Source organism: Typopeltis vanoorti, chromosome 6, assembly GCF_054136105.1.
Source record: "Typopeltis vanoorti isolate ZY-2024b chromosome 6, IOZ_Tvanoo_1.0, whole genome shotgun sequence".
Taxonomy (NCBI): Eukaryota; Metazoa; Arthropoda; class Arachnida; order Uropygi; family Thelyphonidae; genus Typopeltis; species Typopeltis vanoorti.
In genome coordinates, this window is record NC_143554.1 from 83,601,152 (window position 1) to 83,618,886 (window position 17,735).

The 17,735-nt window shown below is 36.6% G+C and overlaps 1 protein-coding gene across 1 annotated transcript in view; it reads left to right on the top strand.

Moving 5' to 3' along the window:
- LOC150105643 (uncharacterized) overlaps positions 1-17,735 on the top strand; it is a 116,038-nt gene that overhangs the window by 22,944 nt on the left and 75,359 nt on the right. The window lies entirely within an intron of this gene.

Consider the following 17,735-nt stretch of genomic DNA (forward strand, 5'->3'; position numbering starts at 1 on the left):
GTAGACTGAACTAATACAAATATTGTTCAAAAAAAAGTTAAAGCAACAAACCTCAATCTCTGAAAGAAACGCTGATATTCAGGTACGGAGGCATGTGAAAAGGTGGTCCGCAAGGATAATAATAAAAAAAAAAAAAAAAAAGTCCTGTAAAAGAAGCATTTTGAAAGTTCTTAGCAAGTGAGTTTGATACATGCATGAAGGTGGCAAAATGTTATGGAACCTATTGAAAGCTTAAAAATAACCGAAAGTGCTATAAAAGTAATTAGTGATAAAGGAGACATAAACTGAAAATATTCTAGATATCTGAAGTAATACTTCAAAAGATTGCTACATGAACATCAAGTAATATGAAACGGTGGTCAAAAATATTCAAGAAGATTACAGTCAGGAATACGTGGGTGGTCTGAAAAGTTCTCAGCCTAACAATGAAAAAACAAATTTTATAATTTCCAAATTAGTTTTATTTTTCAACATAATCTCATTTAAGACTAATAAATTTATACCAGCAATGCTCCAGTGCCATTATCCCGTCCCTGTAGTGGTTGTCAGTAAGATCTGCAAAATATCTCTCTACAGCTGCAATCGCCTCTTGATTTGAAGAAAAATGCTGACCAGCAAGGAAGATTTTTGTTTTGGGAAGAGATAGAAGTCATAGGGAGCCAAATCTGGGGAATAGAGTGGATGTTCCAACAGTTCATAGTGTAGACCCTTAAAACTGGTTAAAAGATCGGTATAATATTCCCTGTTTATTGTTTTACCCTTTTCAAGATAATTAATAAACAAAATGCCTGTTAGCATCCCAAAACACCAATGCCATGACTTTGTCTTCTTTGGTGCTGAACAACCAACTTCTGAACTGTTTTGACTGCTGTTTGGATTCTGGTGTGTAATGGTGAATCCAAGTCTCGTCCATATAATAAATCAATGCACAAAATCAGTTTTATTGTTAAAATGCTCCAAGCACTGTTCAGAGATTTTCATGCAAGTGTGTTTTTGTGCTAATGTGGCACCCATCTTGCACAAAGCTTTTTCATTTGCAATTCTTCATGCAAAATATATCCTACACATTCTTTTGAAATGCCTATAGTCTCAGCAATTTCACTCGCTTTGACTTGCAGGTCATCCAATACCATATCATGCACTTGATGAATGGTTTCTGGTGGTGTTACACTTTGGAGATCCTTCACGTGGATCATCTTCAAGACTGGTACGGGCACATTTAAACTCGGTAGCCCATTTCTTAATTGACGAAGGAGAAGAGTGCCTATGAATTTCTTTTGCCGTTAAACCTTCTTTTATAAAGAATTTTATAACCCATTTTAACTTGTCTATCTGAGAATTTGATTAGAAATAGAACTTGATCAGACAGTTCCAAGAAAAAATTTTGGGCATAAACAAATGGCATCAATGAATATGTTAGGAAGTTGACAATTTTTAGCATTCAAAATTATGTGAGCAAAGCTGATCGAAGGTGGTGTGATCACTTAAACAAGGAAAGGAAATGTTTGAACAAGTGTTCATTGCCAAGGTGTCAGGAAACAAAGATTTGGAGGGACTAATATAGTTAAAAGTGCCTTAGTTCTAGAAGAAGGAAATAGGATTTTACTATATTGGAGTGTTGACAGGTGATGTAGGTACTGATTTGGAGAAAAATTGACAGGAGATCATTAGTAATAAATGCCAAGAAATTATATTGTTTAATCCTTGATCCAAGCATGAGCAAAACAGATTTCACGAATTATCTTCACAACTAGGATACTTATATCTAAAGGCTAATGACTTCACAGCATTTGTCTCGGTGCAAAGCATCTTTTCAGAAATGCATTTATGGAAGCCAGATCTAGAACAGATACCGAAGTGGAATTAATGTAGGGAAGTCATATTTCACATACACACATAACATTAAAGATATATCACCTTTATTAAAATACTCTTGATGAGAGTTAGTAGTTTATAGAAAGTTTTTCACTTGGTAAGGTGATCCACCTCTTTTTACTATTTGTGTATGAGAAATATGACTTCTGCATTAATTCAACCTTTATCTCTTCTGGGTCTGGCTTTTTCTTCAGTGGCAATGTGATCTGCAGCTGTGCCAGTCATGTTGAGATTGTGGAATGCATAGCGACTCATAATGGTTGAACCATGCACAACTTCTTCCAATAAAAGGTGTTGGTTGCTTTTCATCTTTCTTCAAACCTTTCATCTTTTCTAGTATGACATGCCCCAGACAAAAGCATGTTGTAATACTTCATGTATATAGCCAGTATCCTTTGCATCTTTTTTTCATATTGCATGCCATTGAGTTTTCATTATTCTAGTCTGAGATTTGTGGACATTTTGAGCTCTTGTACAATTGTATCAGCATTATTATTATTCAGGCCTCCATGGAGTCAAAAGACTCATCGTGGGACTTCCTAAGAAGCAGTCTATCAAGACTCATCAAGGGAGGTCCCTCCTAGGAAACAGTCTATCATACCACTCCTTAAACTCATTGACCATTCTCGCTCTCGCCACTCTATCAGGCAATGCATTCCATGGTTCAACTACCCTCCATGCAAAGAAACCATGCCACACCCTCTTGCTCACAGTCTCCTTTCTTAACTTCTAGGGATGGCCCCTTGTCATAACTCCTTTCCGCTGTTCAACCAAGCGAAAGAACTCCCCCAGTGTCAACCCTGTGACCACTTCTCAACAGTTTAAGTCTCGATTATATCACCTCTCCTTCTTCTATCCACCAAACTCTGTAGTCAACACTCTCTCAAGTGATCTTCATAACTAACATTGTACAGTCTTGAAACCATCTTTTGTTATCTGCCTTTGTACCCTTTCCACAGTTAATTTATTCCCTTTAAATCCTGGGGACCAGATCTGAGGACAATATTCTAAGTGTGGTCTGATCAGAGTCTTATACAACAGAATGATAACCCTTTTATCTCTGCAGGTCAGTGTCTTTCTCATTATTGCAGCAATCTTCTGTGTTACCTTCACCACCTTTTGCAATATGTCCCATAAATTTTTGATTTCTATCAATCATCAACCCCAGATCTCTTGTCTCCCCTACTTCCTCCAGTTTAACTCCTCCCATAGAGTATGCAGCAAACCTCAAGACCTTGCATTTTGCTGCATTAAACCGACACTCCCCATTCATTTGCCCATCTATCTAGCTTATTCAAATCCTCTTGCAGGGCTACCACATCTGCACTATTACTAATAACCCTTTGCATCATCTGCAAACAACTGAATATCCCCCTGCAATCCACTGACAATGTCATTGATATAAAGGTTAAACAATATAGATCCCAGTACTGAGCCCTGTGGAACCACACTAGACTTGAATATCAGCTTATCATGTGGTACCCTATCAAATGCTTTTGCTAAGTCTAGGAAAATGGCAGTATATGCCTTTCCCTCATCTAATGCTCTTGTAACTTTATTATAAAAGGCTAGCATATTGCTAAAACAAGAGCGCCCCTTCACAAATCCATGTTGACTCTCACAGATAACATTACCCTCATCTGCCCAGTGCTGTATATCGTCCCTCACTACTTTCTCCAAGATCTTACCAACTACTGATGACACATAAACTGGCCTATAATTAGACATTTCCAGTTTGCTACTGCCCTTATGCAATACCACTATCTTACCTTCCTTCTATTCCATGGGCACCTTTACTGCATCCAATCTTTCATTGAAAACCAGGAACTGACAGGCACTGTCAGTTCCTTAGCACATTCTCTCAAAACTCGTGGTGAAATACCATCCAGTCCCACAGCTTTACTGACATCCAGAGTACTCAGTATTTGGAACGCACTCTCCTCCTGCACGTCTAAACCTTGAACCTGCCCTATCTCTCTAGTATTAAAATTGACTCCTCCAGGATGAAATACTCCAATAAATTGTTCATTGAACAATTCCACTGTCCTCTGCATCAGTCACTCTATTCCCATTTTTATCCAACAATGTCATTCTTCCACAGTCATTTCTCCTCCTACTGGCCACATAGCTAAAAAATTCCCTAGGATTTTCTTTGGATCTTAGTGCCAATCTTTTCTCATATTCTAGTTTCGCCTTCCTTACCATACTAGTCACTCTCCTGGCCTGTGTCTTATATTTTTCATACACTTTCTCTTCACCTGTCTCTTTATATCTTTTCCATAGCCTATTTTTTTGCATGCAGTTCCTGTTTAATATTGTTTGTCATCCACTTTACTCCAAATTGTGTCCTCCTCTTTGCTCGTGGAATACAGCTTACCATTGCTGCTAACAAATATTCCTTCACAATTTCCCAAGCACTAATGATATCCCAGCCTTCCAACCCCTCTCTCCACGAAACTTCCCCAGGTTGATGTCTAAGACTATTATAATCACCTGCTTTAACTTGATACTCCTCCATGTCTATTCATTTTCCAAGTCAAAACCATATGGTCACTCTTTCCAATTGGTGGGAGAGATGTCATCTCAGTTATTATCAACTCTTCTGATGCTATAACCAAATCCAAATTTCTTGAACCTCTTGTTTTCTCTGTTATACGTTGCCTAAGACATTTGTCCCTCAAGAATTCTAGAAATTCCATTCCCTTATTGCTACATGCATCTTCCTGTCCCCAATTTATTACTCAATCTCATTGCACTTTTGAATGTCAGTTCTACATTCACCTTTATCAAACAGATTCAGAACTTTCAACTTCACTGAAGAAGAATCGGACACTTGGTCTTGCTTCACATTCTTCTTTTCACTTAGTTTACTTTTCTGTTGCCAGGCATTTTACTCAAAGGGTGTAGAAGTTATTTATGGGGTACTGTAGAGACCAATAAGGCAGTAAGGACTCATAATGGACACAGCCACTGAACAGAAGGGTGGAGGTAGGAAACAAGGTGCATCATGAAAGCTTCAACACCTTGGAGAGGAAACAACAGTAATTCTTATGTACTGTAATAATGAAACTGCAGATACCAAAATTGCATATGAGTTATCTGTATGTTCAGTTTTAATGATTTTACCATTGATGCCATCTGTTCACTCCCCTAATTTTTCTCACAACTTATCTGTAGTCTCTAGTTTTTTATCAACTGCTTCATTTCTAACCTAAATCTCAGATCCATAACTTAAAACTAGCTCGAACGCTGTCTTGTATATTACTAGTTTTGTGTTTTGGCTAATTTCTTTTTTATTCCATATAAATTTATTCAGCTGGTCACCCACCATATCAGTTTTGCTTATTCTATTGTCTTCCAGATTTAACTTGCAGTCTTCACTACAAACTGTACCTAAATAGCTGAAATACTTGACTCATTCTATGAGTTTTCCATTCAGAATGTAGCTGAAGTTTTCTGTGTTCCTGCCTAATTTCATAGTTTTGGTTTTTTTATTGCCGATTTTTGCCAAATTTGTTACAGCTGTTATTCAATTTATTTAGACAATCCTGGAGACTTGCACTAGATGATGTTTAGGAGTACATCATCTGCATAAAGCAAAGAACTAAGCTTGATATGTCTAACTCTAATATTTGTCCTAATGCTATTTTCTTACATAATTATATCCATATAGATGATGAATAAGAGTGAAGATAATATGCATCCTTGTCTTACCCCTGATTTTACATCAAACAGCCTTCCTTTATTTCCTTCAATTCTAACTGACTGACAACTTGCATATAGATTATATCATTCTGTATAATCTTCCATTTATCCCATATAATTGTAGTGTTTTGTCTCTAGGTACCTTGTATGCTTTTCTGGATGTACAAAACTCAAGTACATTAAGTACAAACCCTTGTCATTCTCATGATTTCTCAGCTACTTTTCATAAAGTGAAAATCTGATCTTAACTACCTCTACTTAACCTGAACCCAGCTTGTCCAAGTTTTTCTTCCATAATCTGTCAGCCTCGTTTCAAGCATGCTTGAATAAATCTTACCAGAAACATTTAGTAGAGTAATTATTCTAATTCTTGAAAGCTTTAGTGAGGTAAAGCTTGAAAAAAAAATTAAAAATAATAATAAAAAAAAAAAATATATATATATATATATATATATATATGGGAACTACACGAGTTCTACTCCAGTCATCTGACTAGACCCTCTGGATTATGCATTGTAGGTACTGCAGAATTATTCCTCCATATATAGAAGCATTTCTGGTTGTATTTTTCTGCTGCTTTTTCTATCTCAAGTGTGTGCATGTGTTGCTCTGCATTCCTCCTGAAAAATTTCTAGTATGGTTCTACACTGTTTGTTTCATTTAAGTCTTTCAAATTAATTATTCCAGACATTAAGATATTCTTATCTTCAGTTTCCATGTCACCTTTATCATCTTTTGATTCCTTTTACAGTACTTTCCTCCATTTCTAAGCTTTTTCAATAGCCTCCAGAACATTTGCGACCTTCCTAATATTTACTTTTTATATTCATACTGAAGTTTTCCCACAGCTTTTGTTTAGCTTCTCTTCACACACAGTTTTTCTCACATCTTTTTTTTCTATATTCTTCTAGGGCATCTGCCAACTTATTTGTTAGGAACTTTTGATATCTTTTGTTTTTTTCCAGGCCTACTTCTTTAATCATATTGTTATTTTCTATTCTTCCAAACAATTTCAACACGTGCCTCCTTAGCTGAATCAATTGGTGTTTTCTTCATAGTTTGCCACTGACACTCCAAGGTTTGATTTTTGTTTTCAAACTGTTTTATTGTTTCTTCAACAATACTTGTATAGTTGAATATACAATTTATCTTTTAATAACTACTCAACTTTACTTTTTAAAACATTTAATTTTTACCAAAAAAAAAAAAAAAAAGTCTGCATCCTGTTCACTGATGTCTGTGGCCTAAACAGCATTATAAATGAGGTACACCACCAGCTACTGTCATCTAAGAATGACTATTCTTATTGGAATTCCAACTGGGAACCTCAACAATATTCACCTCAACTGCCCAAACTACACAAATTACAGTTCTTTCTGCCACTAGGGCAGCACTTGTACTTTCGTCAAAACTGACATATCATGCCAGAGATTGCAAAACATTGATTTCCATCTTCCCCTTTGTTTGATCTGGTTAGGCTCAGTTTCTCTACTGAACCAACCTATCCTTTTCATATGCTCTATTACTTTCCAAACTCATAACCACTACTCCAATCTCTCGACTTTTTACAGTCAACATACCCTAATAGTGAGGTCATCCTTCTTTGGAGACTTCAATGTTCACTACTCAAATTGGCTTCCTTTCTCCAGTTCTGATAAAGTTGACAGTGATGTTGAGGCATCACTGTCAACTTTATCAATGGCCTATCGCAGTTCCTGACAATGCCCTCCAATTTGCCAATATACTTGATCTCTTCCTAACAAGATCCCTTTCCAAGTGTACTGTGGATGTCAGTTCTCCTCTTCGTAACAACCTCATACAAGTCTCTTGCCACAAAACAACCTTCACTCATCACTTCTTAGTCTTGTGTCCTTTGGCACTATGAGGGTGCTAAATTGGAAGACCTCTAACTTCCATTGCTCTTTTCAGTGGTCCAAATACAGTCACTCCTCGACTTACGTCAGGAGTTCCATTCCATCAGGAAGGATGCAAGTTGGTTCGGACATAAGTCAATACATTAAATCAACAGAGTTATAGGGGTTAGGGACTTAACAGTAGGGACTTCTCATTGGAACTTGCAGATTCACCATATATTTTCACATTATGCAGTGCAAAACTCTTCTTGAATCTCATGAACCAACTGGAAGAAGCGTTGTAGTCGTAATCGAGCCCTGCTTTCTCCTTCAACGTGTTGAAGAGACTTAGTGCCTTAGCAGTTATGGTCATAGTGCTAATGCTAAGGACCTGAACCAAAAGCATGTGCTTTAGGTTCAGGTCCTCTATGTATGATGGAAGTAGCTTTTCCGATCACTGATTATGACCTTGTCGTTGCTTCGTCACTATTGTCGATTTAATGGAAGCAGATTCCTTCACTTCCTCTACGATTTTATCCTTATTTTTCAAAATGGCCGTCACTGTAGAATGAGACCATCCAAAGTCGTGTGTGATCACACTGATTTGCTTACCAGCTTCACGTTGCTTTATAACTTGCAACTGCATTTTCAAGATCAATCGCTCACCACCTCCTGTAATTCTTCACTAAGTTTTTTAATTGGGTATGTAGGGGCCATGTTGCACAAAATATCGCAAAATAATTAATGATAAATAGACAAATAACATTTTTCAAACGCAAAAATCAACAGAGGAACTGTTGAAGCCAAGTGCCGACTGTCGAGGGAGGTTGCCGCTGAATGCACTGTTGCTACCATTTTTGCTAAATAAAAACCTTTTTATTTTATGCTTGCTTACGTCTTGTTTGAAAGTATAGTTGAAAATGTTATTTATTCCCTTATGGGATCACGGACATATCGTCAAAAGGATGCAACTCGAATGGACGTAAGTTGAGGGATGACTGTACTGTTTCAGTTCTCCTGATCCAATTATCTACTCAGGGCAGACAACAGAAATTGTTTTCACCTAAACCACAGGAATTGAAGGTCTTCATCCCTTATTTCATTCCAAATTCAATGACCATCCGAACCTTGTGGTTCTCAAAAAAGGGTGCTAATGCAGTAAAAGGGAAAAAAAACCTTTGCATACCATAAATGGCTCAAGACTAAAACCCCAACTGCTCACTGCCTATACTGCAACTCGCAACAGCTGTAACGTGATCATCACAAAATCCAAGGGAGACTTTTAAAGGTCTAAATGCTGCAAACATGTCTCTTAAACAAATGGCAGTTGCTTCTGGTCCCTTGCCATTAGGTGCAACCCAGACCAGTTTCAACCTTTGAGGTCTCCTGAGTGGGAGCCAGAACTAGGATGATACCAACTTTTTAATTAATGTAGAAATGGTATTCCTCATATACAGATAACAAAAAGGGACTTATGACCTTATTAAAGCACTCTGGATCAGAGATGGTTCTAGAAAGTTTTTTCACTAGGATAAAGTAAATTATACTTGCCAAGAAATCATCTTTTTTTAATCCTTTACCGAAGTTTAAACAAATAGAAATTGTGTGAAGTATCTTCACAACTAGGCCCTTGTGCATGTAGAGGATAACTTCACATCAGTTGTCTTAGTATCTCACAATGTGACTGATTGGATCTCAAAGGTAGAAACTGGCGTGAATAGTTATCCTTCTTTAATGAATGCATAGTATTATATACTTCTAAAAAGCAGTGTGCTTTCCATTATGGGGATACTAAGGCAGTTGATTTGAGGTCATCTATATTCAAGTAGTCTAGTCACATTACCTCATGTGTAAACTCTGCATACATTGGATAAAAGATTAAACAAGAATATATATTTTGGGACAAATATTACTTACTTTGTGTCAGATGCTTCTCATCAATTACCACAGTGGTGTAGCTAGGGGGGATGCAGAGGGGGGGGCGGTCCACCCCGTGCAGCACTTTGAAGCTTTTTGAACTTTTGCAGTTAATTCTACAATACAGTCTCGAGAACTTGCTTCCTATTGTAATACTACTGCGAATTTTCCTCGCAATTGCTGTAAGTATTGCTAGTTGTGAGAGGAATTTTTCTAAATAAAATTGATTTAGAATTACTATGAAATAGACTTTGCCAATGTCATCGATTTTGCTAACAGAAAAGCAAGGAAAATAACATCTTAGAATGTTGGAATTTAAGTTTTACTTCAAAAATAAAAATAGTGTTTTAATTTATTTCCCTATACGTCGTTTTGACTTTTTGTAGTATTTTTGGTGTATTGAGAGGAGCAGCAAACTCGGGGACCGCTCCAGGTGGCAGCAGCTCTAGCTACACCACTGAATTACCATACTGTCAGTTTGTGTCTGCACAGCTCATTGATCCATGGTATTGATGCTAGTTGTTGACAGAGCTTGTAATCATCCACCTTACATTTTCAACAGTAAGTTTTGCTTTTTCCCAATTCCCAAACAAGTAGTTTGTTTTTCCTACCAGCAGCAGCACTGTTGACACCTCATTAACAACATTCTGCGAAGATACCACAAATCCAGCTTTAAAATCTTGTTGCTTCCATCACATGCTGCTGCTGAAGATATATAGTTATCCTTAGAAATTCAACATATTCACTTTTCTTGTTCCCATTTACTATCTCCTGCAATTCCCATTCTTATAACTAAATTCTTCCATTAAGTTTGTTTCTTTTTTTATTTGATCAATGATTTCACAATTGGTGCTCTAAATTTTTTAGCATATAACATCCTAGGTATGGTAATTTCAACCTCATACTTCAAAATCTTCATCTACTACAATTTTCAACACACGTTAAGTGAACAATGTCATTTCCTCAACAGCACTTCTCTACTCCTCTTTTATTATTTTCCTATCCCTCAGAAAAAATCTCTATTCCTTGATTTCTGTTCCTGATCGTTAATCATCCTCGGATAACCAAGTTTCACTTACACCAGTGATATATCTTTGGACATGCTTACTTGATGCAAAAGAAAACAGTAATGGAAATGTATAATGCAACTTGCTTTTACATAAAGTTGGCAGACATGAAGAAAATATAGACATGGCATGCTAGCAGACATTAGTGAACTTGATTGTCTTTCCAAGCAAAAGCCCCTTACATTAGCATAGACATAAGTCTGCTCCTTGAGACTTGCTCTCTCGATATGCTAGCTACTTGAATATCTCTTTTTCTCTGACTAATGTTCCTGTATTCTTGATTGATTTCCATTTGTATACCTTCTCCACATCTTTATGCATTCCATCACTATGTCCTACCATAATCATCCTTGTATCCATCTACCTCTTGTTCTTCCACAATCTTCTTCACAATCATTGGCCCTTAGCTACCCAGACTTTATCTCAATCCAAACTCTTCAAACAGTCAAACCAATTCAAATGCAATATGATAACCTTAAATCATTCAAACTTGTCTTCAAATTCACTCCGTACATTAACTTTTTGTTTCAGATGACTTGGTCATCTTGGCAATCAGTCCATGCAGAGATCAGTTACTTCTCTCAATATTCCACCTGGAAAACATGTTTTGATGTATCTTGTTATTCACCACACTTCTAATGATTATTCTTTGACACTATACCTGCTTCATGTCCCTGACTTTCATCCTCATTAATTATTTATTTTTTTTTTAGATGCTTGGTCTCATTCTTTAGACACTTAATTTTGCTCTATCGGTTCCAGTTTTCCCATTTCTATCATTACTAACACTTGCATCTATTTACTGACTGCACTTGGCAACATTATTTTCCTTTTTTTGGAACACTGTAGCTTATTACATTCGTTCATTTTTTGTTTATCCAGCAGTCCATAAACCTTCTGCATTTTTGATTCATATGTAATAATTTTAGTCGCATATCCTGAGAAAAATCTTGGGTGAAACTCCGTCTCTGAACTATAGCTTTCCCCACACTACTGATGTATACTTTGTTACTGATGCCATTTTCAGAATGTCCAACACTAATGGGAAAACATAGCATCAACATGGACCAGCAATATTAAGAGATGGCACTGAAGAACTATGTCCAGCTTGAGAGGGGGGGGGTGCATGTAAGGAAAAGCTATACTATGACTCTTAATTTATTGTTCAAAAATGCACTACTACTATTAATATGCAACACTAGTGATGCCAACTTGATTTTTTTTTCTTCTTTTCAGCATTATCAAATTCCTGACATCTTGCCCTCAAGGAGTATAAGAATATGAGAGTACTACATGAAACTTGCATAATTACGAACTTCCTATCTACAATTTTCCTCCAAATTAATCTGTTACCTTTCAAAGACTAAACTAACATTATCAGATCTTATATTTCTACTTTTCTAGTATTCTGAGTATTCTACATATTGTGTTACTCTCACTGTGTATAGCAATCATCATTTTTTGCAATTTTTGTCCTTGTGTTTTGTAATAGTATGTCTAGTCTAATAATTTAGTTTCTCTACCAAAGTAAGTTCTCTGGATATTTAAGTGCCACAATACCAGATACTGGCATTTTGCTCATTCTATTTTGCTAATTTATAGTTGTGATGCAGGGGTTCATCTCTTCTACCACAATGTCAGCTTGTCAGCAGCTTGTTTAACTAGACCTGTGAAATGTTGATATTATCACACTTTCTGTTCTGTGCAAAAAAGATGGGTAACTTTCTCTTATCTAACAACCTTGTTCTGTTTCAGCATGTCTGAGCTAGTAAGATTTGTGGTCAGCTGTCTCTACCATAAGGGAGATAGTAGATGTTGTTTAGAAGCTGCTATAGAATGCAGTCATACTGAATCAGAATTGGCTTGAGTCTGGTTCTTCATTGACTTTGCCTGATTTTGGAACTTTACTGGTGGAATACTGTTAGTATAGATCAATACACTTCTATTGCACTAGTCTCTTCACCATGTCACAGTGAAGATTCCTGCAAAAGAACAAGTGATATACATAAAATATTAGAAGATTTTATTTCTTTATAGGGAGTAAATGAGGCCATTTTAGCCCAATCTAACTTTTGGAGATTTAGTGGAGAGTTTAGTCTCCAATCAGAGATGAGCTGACCCAAGACTATAAATAATTAAGCAGCATCCAGTAAACTGCCACTATCTTGTGGTCCTTAAAACAGTATGTCTGCTGAAACAGCATGTGTTCTGTAGTCTATTTCTTGAGTTTACGGGGTGAAAAACCCATTTGCCTGTATCAGATCAATTAATTCAGGAACTAATTAAATGCTTAGAAAAAATTCCTCTTGTTGGTGACTAAGAATCAAATTTGGTCTCTTTTTCAGGCAGCCTATTGCTATGAAAGCAAATGCCCTTTCTATTGAGCTACAGAGCTCTAACAAGTGATAATTTATTTAAATTGTAAATATTTCAGTTATTTTGGTCATTTTTTCCATTTTGTTTCCTTATTTGTATGTTCTTAACATTTCCTAAATGAAATGCAGATGCAATGTATCTGGCCAGGTTTTACCCTTAAACAACTAACATGATTCCTTGACAAATTTTTATATTGATGTCAAATGAAAGCCTAAACTAAATAAGACCAAAACATTAATGGTGCAGACACAGGACATGCATTGTTCTGAAGAAACAACTGACAACTTCATCATCAAATTCCCCATGTACCTTCAAGGGGTGTACAGGATATAATAGTACTACATGAAAAAAATTACATCATTACTAACTTCCTATCTACAGTTTTTCTCCAAATCAGTCTGTTACTTGTCAAGACTCCAACATTATCACATCTTATATTTCTATCGTCTAAGCACTTTGTACCATATCAATCTGCCTATATCTTGGTCTTCCTTTGGGTCGTTTTGCTGCCAACCTGACAGAGCACACTTGTTTTGCTAATCTTTCCTCTGCCATGCTATGTAAGTGACCATACCACCCGAGATTAGCTCTGCTAATGCATTCCTGGATGCTGATAATGTCAAGTTCTTTCCTAATATTTCATTTTTAATATGATATTGCCATTGATGCCATCTGTTCAAGCCTCTAATCTTTCTCAGGACTCTCATATCTGCGGTCTCTAGTCTTTGGTCAAGTGTTTTACTTCTGACCCAGTACTTGGATCCATAAGTGAAAACTGGTTTGAACACTGTCTTATATACAGCTAATTTAGTGTTCCGACTAATTTCTCTCTTATTCCATATGAATTTATTCAATTGACTTCCCACCATACCAGCTTTGCTGATTCTGTTCTCTATTTCTATATTTAATTTACCATCTTCACTAAAAATCGTGCCTAAGTAGCTGAAATGTTTTACTTGTTCCACAGGTTCTCCATTCACAACACAGTTGACATTTTCAATGATTCTGCCTATTTTCATTGTCTTTGTCTTTTTATTGCTGACCTTCATATCATATCTATTACAACAGTTATTCAATTTAGTGAGAGAATCTTGTAGACTTGTAGTGGATTTATTTAAAAGTATAACATCATCTGCATAAAGCCAAAGAGCTGACATTAATATCTCCAATTTTGATATCATGTTTAATACCACTTTCGTTCATAATGTGATCCATATCAATAATGAATAACAGAGGGAATAATGTACATCCTTGTCTCACACCAGATTTAACATTTAACCATCTTCGTATACTTCAATTTTAACTGCTGACTTACAACTCAAATAAAGACTAAGTATTGCTTGACATAATTTTCCATTGACACCATATAACAGTAGCATATTGAATAGCTTCTCTCTTGGCACCTTGTCATATGCCTTTTCCAAATCGACAAATCTTAAATACAGATCTTTGTTATATTCCCATGCTTTCTCGACTATTTGTCGTAAAGTGAAGATCTGATCTTGACAGCCTCTATTTGGCCTGAATCCAGCTTGTTCTTCACCCAGCTTTTCTTTCACAATTCTTCTCAACTGTTTCTCAGGTATACTTGCTTAGATCTTGCCAGGAACACTCAGTAGGGAAATATCTCTGTAATTCTCACATTCAGTTTTATTTCCCTTTTTATATATGGGTACTATGAGAGCTCTACTCCAATCATCGGAAATTCGTCCTTCTGGCCACGCTTTCTAAACTATGCAGTGCAGCCACTGTAAGACTTTTATACTACCATACTTCAGCATGTCTGGTCGAATATCATCTACTCCTCTTGCCTTTCCAAATTTCAAGCCTTTGATGCCTTTTTCTACTTCAAGTATGGATATGTATTCCTGACTGTATGCCTGTTGAGTATTTTTTACCACTGTGCTATCACTGCTTGCTTCATTTAGCAATTTTTCAAAGTAATTACTCCATACTTCAAGGATATCTTTTTCACCTGTTTTCATGTAACCTTTATCATCTCTAACTCCTTTTACAGCACTCTTTCCTCCATTCCTAAGCTTCAACAACCTCCAGAATATTTTGCTACAGTCTTCATATTTATTTTCTATGTTCTTGTCAAAGTCCTCTCATGACTTTTGTTTAGCTAGTTTTACACACTGTTTAGCTTTCTTACATTTGTCTCTGTATTCTCTAAGAGCACAAGCTGACTTATTTGCCAGGAACCTTTGATATGCTTTCTTCTTTTCCTTCACTGCCTCTTTAACTTCTTGTGTACACCATGGAGTTGTAATTTTTCTATCCTTGCAGACAGCTTCACCACATGCCTCTCTGGCTGACTCAATCAGGGTTTTCTTCAAGGCTTGCCACTGAATCTCTTGGTTCCAGTTCTCAAACTCTTTCATTTTTCCTTCAATAATGTTTGTGTATTTTAGTCTACAGTTCACATCTGAGAGCTGCTCAACTTTTATTCACTTTAAAACTTTCTTACATGTCATTCTTTTCAATATGAAATTCAATTTTATCCTGCTCAAGACTAAATAGTGATCACTTCCAATTTCAAATCCTCTGTACACTCTGGTGACCTGCACCAGGGAGGAAACATCACTATCAACAATAACATATTCAATGAGACTTTTCTTATTCCTTGCCTCTTCTCTCCATGTGAATTTGTGTACATTTTTATGTCGGAACATGGTGTTAGTAATAACCAGTCCATTTCCTGAGCAGAAATCCAACTCGTATTTGCCATTATTATTAGCTTTGCTCTTTTCTCCAAATTTTTCCAAAACATTTTTGTATGTCTGACAATCACTTCCTACTCACTATTTAGATCCCCAACAAGGACCAACTTTTCCTTTTTCATTGTGTCAGTAGCTTTCTCTAGACCCTCAAAAAATTCCTCTACTTCTACCTTAGTAGAACCTTCTGTGGGACCATAGGCACAAATAAGTCTCATTGTCCAGTTCCCCATTCTAATATTTGACCAAATCACTCTACTTGACACTGCCTGCCATTAAAGAAGATGAGCCTCGTATTTTTTGTTGAATACAATGGCTACTCCTTCTTTTCCCTGATTGTCATTGCCTGAATATAATATTTTGTATTTATTGCTCAGAAAGATCTCACCAGTTTTTGTCTTTTTTGTTTCAGTCACCCATATTATGTCGATCTGGTACTTATCTAATTCATCAGCTAGCTCCATTTCTTTGCCATTCAGGCTTCTTATGTTGATAGTACCGATCTTTAACTCTGATGTTGAGTTGGGGTTTGTTTTCAGATTTGTTCCAGTAGCTGAATTTTCTCTGTTCGCCCTGGTTCCCTGGCAAAAACAACAAGGGGCCTTGTTTAACTGGGTGACATCCCAGCCGGCATGAAATTTTGTCATGTTGTACTGTCATTTTCTATATTGGTTTAAGCCAATAAGAATACAATTTGGTCGGCTAAATCCCAAATTTCCAGCCCATCCTAGTTCGTTCAGTATCCAAGTAGATACCCAACAGAGTGCACCACGTGAAGGTGAGGATTGGACATTAGGTCAGAAGCCCTGGTCGGTTCTCCGCATTCCTTTAAAGGCTATGTGGAGGTCTCCTCTCAGTTATACATCTTTGACCCTTAAGCACCCCCAACTGACAAGTAATATTTTTAATACAAAGCAACCCACAGGAGGGAAAGAGTTGGTACAAGGCAACTCTCCTTCCTGTGTCTCATTTCTCTGAATAAAGGGTAGTCTATTTTTCCTTCAGAATAAATGTGCTGTTTGTGATTGATGGTTTGAACATAAGATGCTTATCAATTTCTCTTATCAAAAACTGACATTTTTTTTATTTTAATCTCAAAATTTCAGGTATTATTCTGGCAGGTGCTATATGAACTTGGTATGATTTTTTTTGGCGATTACTGGATAACTTAAATAGGAGGCATACATATACCAATTATGTGGTAGTCATCTGCTTTACTCTGTCTAGTAAGTGGGTGGTCGGAAAGTTCTCAACCATAGATGGCAACACTATCGGCAAGATTTTTTTTTTCTAAGTTGGTACATCTTTTATAAGCATCCATGTGAAATTGCAAGTCATTCTATCAAGTAGTTTTTTTAATACAACTGTCTGAAGCAAAAGTGTTGTCTGTATCCTTTGAATTGGATAAAATTGAGTATCCTGCAGTTATAAAATTTTTTGTAAAAAAAAAAAAAAAAAAAAAAAAAAAGTTGAACACCTAAAGAAATTCATTCAGAGTTCATAAAAGTTTATGGGCACTCTTCTCCTTAATTTTCGACAATTAAAAAATGGGCTACAGAGTTTAAACATGGCTGTACCAGCCTTGAAGATGAAATTGCACTTCTTGGACATCCATGTGAAGGATGTCCAAAAAGTGTAACAACACCAGAAATCAAGTGCATGATGTGGTATTGGATGTCAGGGTGTGTGAAATTGCTGAGACTATAGGCATTTCAAAAGAACATGTAGGGTATATTTTGCATGAAGAATTGCAAATGAAAAAGATTTGCGCAAGATGGATGCAGTGCTTGCTCACAGGAGATCAAAAATGCACTCGCATGAAAATCTCTGAGCAGTGCTTGGAGCATTTTTTGTGCGTTGATTTATTACTATGGATGAGACTTGGATTCACCATTACACATCAGGAATCCAAACAGCAGTCTAAACAGTGGACAGAAGCAGATTGTTCAATACCAAAGAAGACGGTCAGTTCCATCAGCAGGAAAGGTCATGGCATCGGTGTTTTGGGATGCTAATGGCATTTTGTTTATTAATTATCTTAAAGGGTAAAACAATAACTAGGGAATATTATTCTTCTTCTTTCACTACGCATTATTCCCGCTTCCTATGCAGGGTCCGCGTGTTACTTAGATGAGACTTCTTGTTAGTACCACTCCCAACCGACCTGTCGCCTAGCCTGCTGCTGGGGGGGGGGAGAATATATTTTGACTGTAGTAGTGTAT